Raw genomic sequence first — 9,030 nt, 5'->3', positions numbered from 1 at the left:
GAAACAGCATCCTATAAACATTATTGTTTTGCTTTTTGCCACTCGCGAACATTTTTCCATCACGAGTCACTTCAACAATGTCTTTTTTAAATTTTATTTCGAAACCCAAATTCGCACACGCACCGACCGATAATAAATTCTTCCGAATTTCAGGGACGTGCTTCACGTTAATTATTCGCGCACTCTGCCATTTTCCGTTGACCAGTCTGTTAATTAAAATTGTGCCTTCGCCGGTAACATCGCAGACCTTGTTATCACCGAGAGATACAATATCGCCCGTCTTTACCGACCGATAGTCGATAAGCCAGTCTTTTCGAAACGTGAGGTGTCTCGACGCTCCGGGGTCAATAAGCCAAACTTCTCGCTGGTTTACCGACATAATGTCTTGCACTGTACTCACTTTTAACGGTTCACTTTCACTGTTAGTGTCTCTCGTCGACGGCTCAGTTTCCACCGAAAACGCGCAGTCGCCTTCGTTGCGATTTTCGTCGCTCTTCTTGTTCTTGCGACGCGCCTTTTTGCAAGAGCGCGCGAAATGCCCGAACCCTTGACACCTGTAGCACCTGACTCCTTTTGTCGATTTTCTTTCCTTATCTTGCTCCCGTTTTTCTGTTGCCACTAGCGCACTCACTGAACTTTCTTCTTGATGTTTCATCATGTCTTCTCGAATGAGTCTTTCTTGAAGATGTTCCAGCGTTTGTCGAGTAGGATCGACACTGTCCCACGCAATTTGGAGCGGGCTGTATTTCGGCGTTAAACTTGCCAAGATTTTCGCGATGATTGTCGAGTCACTCACTGATTCGCCAATATCCTTGAGTTGCCCCGCCATATTAACCACTCTCGACACGTGTTGTACCGCTGTATCACTTTCACTCATGTTGTAACGTGGAATTTTTGTAAAAGGCCGAGCTTGTTCGTCACAGTCTTTTGTTCGTGTATCAGTGTTAACTTGTCCCACATTTCCTTCGCGGACGTGTAGGACAGAACGCAGACTTGTTGAGATTCCTCGAGAGCCGAGAGAATTATGAACATCGCTGTTGCGTCGTACTTTACGAACTGCTTTACCTGCTCGGCGTTCGCGGGAGTTTCCTCCGGCATGGTTCTTTCACCGGTTACAACATCGAGAACTTCATTCATCACAAATAAAGCTCTTATCTGCGATTTCCATCCTTGGAAATTATTTCCGTCGAATGGTTTAATCGCTCTAGCTGAGATGCCTACAGACATTTCGGATTGTCGCGGTAGTGTTCTCTTTGGACAACTTTTACTCTACACGTGCCGGTCAAGATGGCCGACTTCGCGTCGCGACCACGTTTTTTTCTTTCACGAACCGAGAGCGGATTCTTACTATAATTCCAACACAATCTGCTCAGGAAATAGGTAACTGGGCCCATAACCTGTTGAAGCAGGAATTGAGGATTGTGTGAAATTTTATTTCAAGTTAACAAAGTGATTAATTTTATTTTTAATTCGATAAGGTAAGATACAGAGAGAACATGTGGTGTCTCGAGTGGTTCGATTTGTACTGGCACGCAGGCCAACGGTCACATACCACGACACAGTATTCTTACGAATATAGTCGGAAACGCACGAGCAGTACAGTCTCGCTCACAACTTTCTCGCACACTACATTCGGTGCACTCAGATAAGGAAAATGCTTGATCACTCATTCTCAACAATATGTATCGATCCGCTGCAAACCGATGGAGTCAAAACAAGGATCGGAAAGAGCAGAGCCAAACTCAATAGGAAGCATGATATGGGAATATTCAAGAATAATGATGACACAAGAAATAAATTAGAAAACATTTATTCGATTGGAGTTTCTGACATTATATACTAACAGTTCCGTGTGTTCTTGTTTTATTAACTATCAACCATAATATTTCAGATCGCAAAAATTTGACATTATTGGTTAACGAACATTTTTCCTTACAACTTCCGGACCTATTTTTGATAAACTGATTTGCCTTATTTATATTATTATTCACTAACTGTGCGAACGTTTGTTACATTTGTCCCGCACTTCGTAACGTCAAACCCCGGCCGGTTCGTTACGACACAGCTATCAAAGGGAACTCGCATATATAACCTATACATTATTACACATGATATATAATCACGCAACTGACGATATATTTATACTTGACAATATTCCGCGCATTCTGGTTTAATTGAAAGATTATCTCAAATGACACTTATTTCCAATCGAACGAAATAATGATATCTTGAAAAGTTTCGTTGACATATGCATCGCGCATTTTTTTATATTTTTTATTTTCACACACGGATCACAGTCTACATTTACGCGGCCGCTTTTATACCGGTTTAGTATACCACAAGTTTTAACAAAATAAATATTAGTATGCACTTCGTTAGATGACGCGAAAATTATTTTTATTTTCCCGCATGCACTTCATAACATCATAACCCCAAACGTCAACATGACGTGAAACTTCGGCTGGTGACTTTCGAGTACTTTCGAGTTTTCGAGCTCCTTAGTTTTCCGCCAAACTTTCTCGTGTTGTACTGTTTTGGGAGAGTAAACACACACACACACACACACACACACACACACACACACACACACACACACACACACACACACACACACACACACACACACACACACACACACACACACACACACACACACACACACACACACACACACACACACACACACACACACACACGCACGCACGCACGCACGCACGCACGCACGCACGCACGCACGCACGCACGCACGCACGCACGCACGCACGCACACACACACACACACACACACACACACACACACACACACACACACACACACACACACACACAGACAGTGCATAGGCAAAATATCTTTATTGTAATTAAAATTAGAGAAAGATGGCTCTTGGCCCGTGTTACAATCCAGTCAACACGCACGCTCACGCCTCACTGCCCGTCGTGCCGCGCTTCCCGCTCGCTCCCTACCAGCGCCATCTATTTTGTAATTTTATCATTCTTGACACCATCTACTTCCTTCTGTTTGAAATAGTTTACAACAGTTCGGCCATCCTGCAATGTGACGTCCTCGTCACGTTCTTCTTGTTTTAAAACTAAGTACGGTTACTGACAATAATTCTTACATACTATATCTTTCATTTGGACAACAGCCAAATAGTGTTTAATTACCAAGGTCCACAGCCTTCAATCGATCGGCAGCAAGAATGCCCTTATAAATTCGAGACGATTGTTGCTCTCCTTCGATATCTTGCACCAAATATCTATCATTATCTAAAGCCTTTACGATTTCGTACGGTCCACGATATTTAGGCTCCAATTTCCTACATTTCCCAGTGGCTGGAGCTTCGCTTCGGACTACGACTAAATCTCCCGCTTTAAATTCTTTAGCCTCTTTTCGTCCTTTATCAAATTGTCTTTTCTGAATTTCGCGGTTCTTTGCCAACAACGTTTCTACCGGTTCTTTCTCCTCGTCTACATTAAACTCTTCATTCAGTTTCATTATTTCGACGGTAAGCGGATTGTTTGTTACACCTCTGCTTCGATGATGGTATACAATTTCAAACGGCGTACGCTTCGTAACACGATGCTCAGAGTTATTAATCGCCCATTGAAGATCTAACAGTTTTTCGTCCCAATCATCTCCCCCTCTATTCGTCGTCGTGGCGAGACCACTCCTAATGATTCTATTGAGCTGCTCAATTTTATCGTTTGCACGTGGTGTGCCTGATGCTACTTTCACATGTTGAATAGCCAATTCATCGCATAGTTTTTCAAAATCGCCCGAAGTGAACGCAATTCCTCTATCAGTAATCACTCGTACAGATCTATCGTAATTATCAAGAGACTCGGCAGAGTCTCGGGACAAGTACATTGACAGCCCTGTCGTCTGCTGGCCCGAAGTTCTCGCCGAGACGATACTTTCTCTGAATAAAACGATTCGCGGTGGTGGGGGTAAAATTGGCATGTGATTTTCTTTAATTGCGAAGCCTATGAGTTATGTACGACTTTGAAAATTGAACTTTCAGCTAATTGAGAAATTCTCTATCGAATGAGCCCAAAATCAGCATCATTGGTGGCGTAATTGCTGAGAAAAAACTTTGCACGGGCTCAAGATTATGCAAAAGTTACCAACACATTCAAAAATTTATGTGTCTGTATATTAAATTATAACACCATCAAAGGCACTTTGATGCTATCGAGTTTCTGATTGGTTGGATCTGACGACATCCATTTTTAGACGTTGTGATTGGTTGTTGAAATTAGTTGTTGATGATTGGAAATCTGACGTCAACTTCATAACGTAGCACACGGCGCAGCACAGCTGGTAACAGCAGTCATAAATTCGATCGATATACATATATATATGTACAAACCTCGTGTCAGTTTTTGATCGCATGAACAGAGTTTCTCCATTACGAAGTGCGTGCGGGATAAATAAAAAAATAATTTTCGTCATCTACAGAAGTGCATATTACTATTTATTTTGTTAAAATTTGTGATATATTAAACCGGTATCAAAGCGGCCGCGTAAATGTAGTCTGTGATGTGTGTGTGAAAAAGAATATAAAAAATGCGCGATGCAATGTCAACGAAACTTTTCAAGATTTCATTATTTCGTTCGATTGGAAATAAGTGTTGACTGAAATAATCCTTCAATTAAACCAGATTACGAGAAATATTGTCTAGTGCGAATATATCGTCACTGGCGTGGTTATATATCATGTGTAAATAGGTTATACATACGAATAAATAGAACAAAAACACACGGAACAGTTAGAATGATATTAGAAACTTTATTTGAATAAATGTTTTCTAATTTATTTCTTGTGTCATCATTATTTTTAAACATCCCCATATTTTGCTTGATATTCAGTTTGGCTCTGCCCTCTCCGATCCTTGTTTTCACCCCATCAGTTTGCAGCGGACCGATACATATTATTAATTCGTTCCCTAATATGTGTCCTATGATTTTCTACTCCTTCTTCATGATGATTGTGGTAACATGATTCAAGAGGTTTCTAACCATAATCTTGAATTGCACATTTTGTAAATCCGATTTTCGAAAAAATTTCTGGTCTTGGTATACTGGGTAGTTATTCTTTTCCCATTACGTCTGTCGAGTGATAAATTTGAAAACTTGTTCCTGAAAGCCTTCGGATACTTTTTTTGCTAATGATATGAAAAGTCGTATCTTCGGAATGTGGTGTGCAAACACAAATTTTAATAACAAAACTTATACAATGACATGTATGTTGAGTATTTCCACTTTGCAAACTACAAATATGGAATTCTTATAAAATAAATTCATTCCGATACAGTTGCTCAGTTTTGGATGTGATCAAATATAACGCCTACCAACATCCCCAGAAACTTACAGAATTTCTGAATGCAATGTGCGCTATATCATTTTAATGCAACATCATGACTTTTGACAACTTTTCATTATAATGCCGTAGATTCGGATCATTGAAATACAGTGAAAATCTGCAAACTATACAATTTATATACTGTGGGATTCATTTTACATTTTGACTCTAACTGTAACATCTATATGAAGAAAAAAATTGATTATAAAAGTCTTCAGTTGCTCATTTATGGATAGATTTGAAATTGCTGTCTTCGAAGCTCATTGCGCAGATACATTGAACCGTAGCAGATACCTGCGAACTCTGAAATTTCTGTGGATAAATATATATGCTACGGATCACCCCTTATCTTTGATTATGGTAATATGTAATGGAACTTGGTTCAGCAAGTTTTTAAGTGTTTCTTTTCAAATAGTATTGAAGTTTGTATGACTGATATACAGCGAATACTTCCAAACTTCGATATTTCTGTGTTGCAGCATGTGTGCCAATCATTCAAATCATTTACTCCAACCGTATCATGTAATCTAGAAAATTCATCACAAAAGTCTTCAGCTTTTCTAAATACTTCAATGTTCCTTTTTCTATTCCTTTCTGAGTTTTCGAATTTCTAAATTCATTTCTAAATTGTCCTGAAATGGTTTTCCTTCAAAACCAATGCAGGTACGTTAAACGTCTTTGAATTCTGTTGCTCTGTTGAATAAAGTTCGCTTAGTTTTTTTTGCTGCTTTGAGTTCTGGCATAATAAATGTTAGAAGTTTACGGGTACTTTTTTTCAGCAACTATCAAACTGTGGATAATTGAACCTCAGCGGCCGCTTGCAAACTTTGGAAATATATTTCATTGGGGGCACGTTTTGCATGAGACGAAATCTCTAGATTCAGAATGCAAAAGCGACATTTAAAGTAGGCAAATCTGTTGGATTTTTCGTGTCTTGAATTTGATCTATCTTTCATTTGAATTTTGAAGAAAAGGAATAAATAAAATCTGTTCTATTAAGGAAATCTTTACGTCAGTTCTTTCTTGGTATGAAGTCTTGGAAAAAATCGCCAAAGGCCACGGACAGACCGGTGACGAAATATTTCCAGTACAATTTTGACGAAAAATAGATCTTTTTTCACGGAAACCAACGTTAAGCCGAAAATCATATTACAGCCCACGAAACGCATTTCTTCACACTTTTGGGTTCCTAATACACAAAACATATTAGAAAATAAGGGGGAATATTACCGACGTGCAAGAACAAACCAGTGCCGAAACATTTCCAGTATAATTTTGACGAAAAATCGGTCTTTTTTCGGGGAAACCAACGTTATAAGCCGAAAATCATATCTCGGCCTCCAACCCACTTTCCACCGTGCTCTTGGGTTCCTAATAGACAAAACATATTAGGAGACAAGGGGGGAAATCACCGAAGTCCAAGAACAAACCTGTGCCGAAATATTTTCAGTAAAATTTTGACGAAAAATAGGTCCTTTTTCGTGGAAACCAACGTTATAAGCCGAAAATCATATCTCGGCCCTCAACCCGCTTTCTACCGTTCTCTTGGGTTCCCAATAAGCATAGCATATTAGAGTAGAAGAAAAAAAATCGCCCAAATTCATGGACAGACCTGTGACGGAATATTTTCTGTACAATGTTGACGAGAAATTTGTTGTTTTTCGTGGTAACCAACGTTATTAACCGAAAATCATATCCCGACCCGCAACACGCTTTCTCCATGCTCTTGGGTTCCAAATAGACGAAACATATTAGAGTACAAGGGAAAAAATCACCAACGTCCAAGGACAGACTTGTGACGAAATATTTCCAGTACAATTTTGACGAAAGATAGATCTTATTTCGCGGAAACCAACGTTATAAGCCGAAAATCATATTACGGCCCACAACACGCATTTCTTCATGCTCTTAGGTTCCTAAAACATATTACAAGACAAGGAGAAAAATCATCAAAGTCCAAGAACAAACCAGTGCCGAAATATTTTTAGTACAATTTTGAAGAAAAATTGGTCTTTTACGTGGAAACCAACATTATAAACCGAAATTCATTTCTCGGGCCTCATCCCGGATTCTTGCATGTTGTTGGGTCCCTAATAGGCATAACATATTAGAGTATAAGGAAAAAATCGTCGAAGTTCAAGGACGGACTTGTGACAAAATATTTTCACTACAATTTTTACGAAAAATTGGTCTTTTATGGTGGAAACCCAATTTTATAAGCCGAACACCATACCCAGGGAACAAAAGGTTGGGAAAAGTACATTGATGGTCCCTTATTTGCTGATAATTTCATAAAAAAGATTATCCCATAAAAATGCTCGTATGAGAATGGAATCTATAAAAATGTACTAAGCAAATAATACATAGAAATTTAAACTAAAATCCTATAGCCATCATAACATAAATGAGGAACTTTTGAGAAAAAAGGCGTGATATCAAACCATAAACTTCCCCTAGGGAAAAAAAGGTTGGGACAAGTCCATTGATGGTCCCTTGTTTGATGATATAGAAAAAAGATTCAGAACCAGGAAAAAAATTCTATAGAAATAATAAACGAAAAATTGAAAAGTTCAAAAAAATTCAACAATAAAAAACAATCGAAAAAAATTCTGTAAAGAAAAATAAAAATTTTCAAAAAAATTCATAAATATTGAACAAATTGAAAAATGTACTATCCAAGTTACATGCAGTATAAAAATGTATGATATCAATTGGAGGACAAGTTTTTATTGATAATTTGGAATATTTATCGAACAAATCGGAAACTTTAATTGAAAAATTGACGTTTTATGCATAGGAGCCACTAATCATTCATGATAATTATTTTCAAGAAAAAAGTTCTTGAAAAAAAAGTCATAACGGAAGTTAAGTGCAGTACTAAAATGTATTATATCAATTCGAGGCCAAGTATTTATCAGTTATTCGAAATATTATCTCCGGCGACAAATGAGGGTTGAGAATCCTCGTCGGGCTCAGAACATTTTATCAAAATTACTAAAAAATTAATGGAAATAAAAAATCGCAAAATCTTTCTTTCGAATAATAAGAACGATGTCAAACCATTTCTTTTTAACCAGACCTTATAAAAATCGTTAAAAATTCACATGAAAGTCATTCGTTACTTCAACAAGGTACAGACTTTAAAGAATCGATTCCCCTCCGACTTTCAGGATCCTCTGGTATTATTCACAACATTCAACTTCGATTGGATCGGTACAAAGTATGTTCAAATACGTCTTAAACGTACTTGTCCGGCCCATCACTTTTTATTCAACTTGCTCATTCGAAAAAAAATCAGGGCTGTTCTATAATCCCAAATATAATAAAATGGATAGAAATAAAAATAATATATCCAAGTAATTTGAACTTGATTGTTCTCGGGTTCGTATAGCAATATCCACTTCCTCATTTCCTTCAGGGAACACATACCATTCAATGAGAACCAATGGAAATGAGAAATAATCAGGTACATTACAAGAAATTTTCGAACCTATTCAGCCGTGCAATGTTTTTTTTTTCGATAGTCACGTACACATTTTGATAAATATCACTAGTCAAGTACGACACGTGGATTCCTGGAATTTGGAGAAAAATGATTTTGTTGTGAATTATGACTCCATACAATATAAATAGATTAATCAACTTCATCTTCCATTTTCGTTTCATT

This window comes from Venturia canescens, chromosome 4 (genome assembly GCF_019457755.1).
Source record: "Venturia canescens isolate UGA chromosome 4, ASM1945775v1, whole genome shotgun sequence".
NCBI classification, from domain to species: domain Eukaryota; kingdom Metazoa; phylum Arthropoda; class Insecta; order Hymenoptera; family Ichneumonidae; genus Venturia; species Venturia canescens.
Note: the sequence above shows the minus strand (reverse complement) of the source record.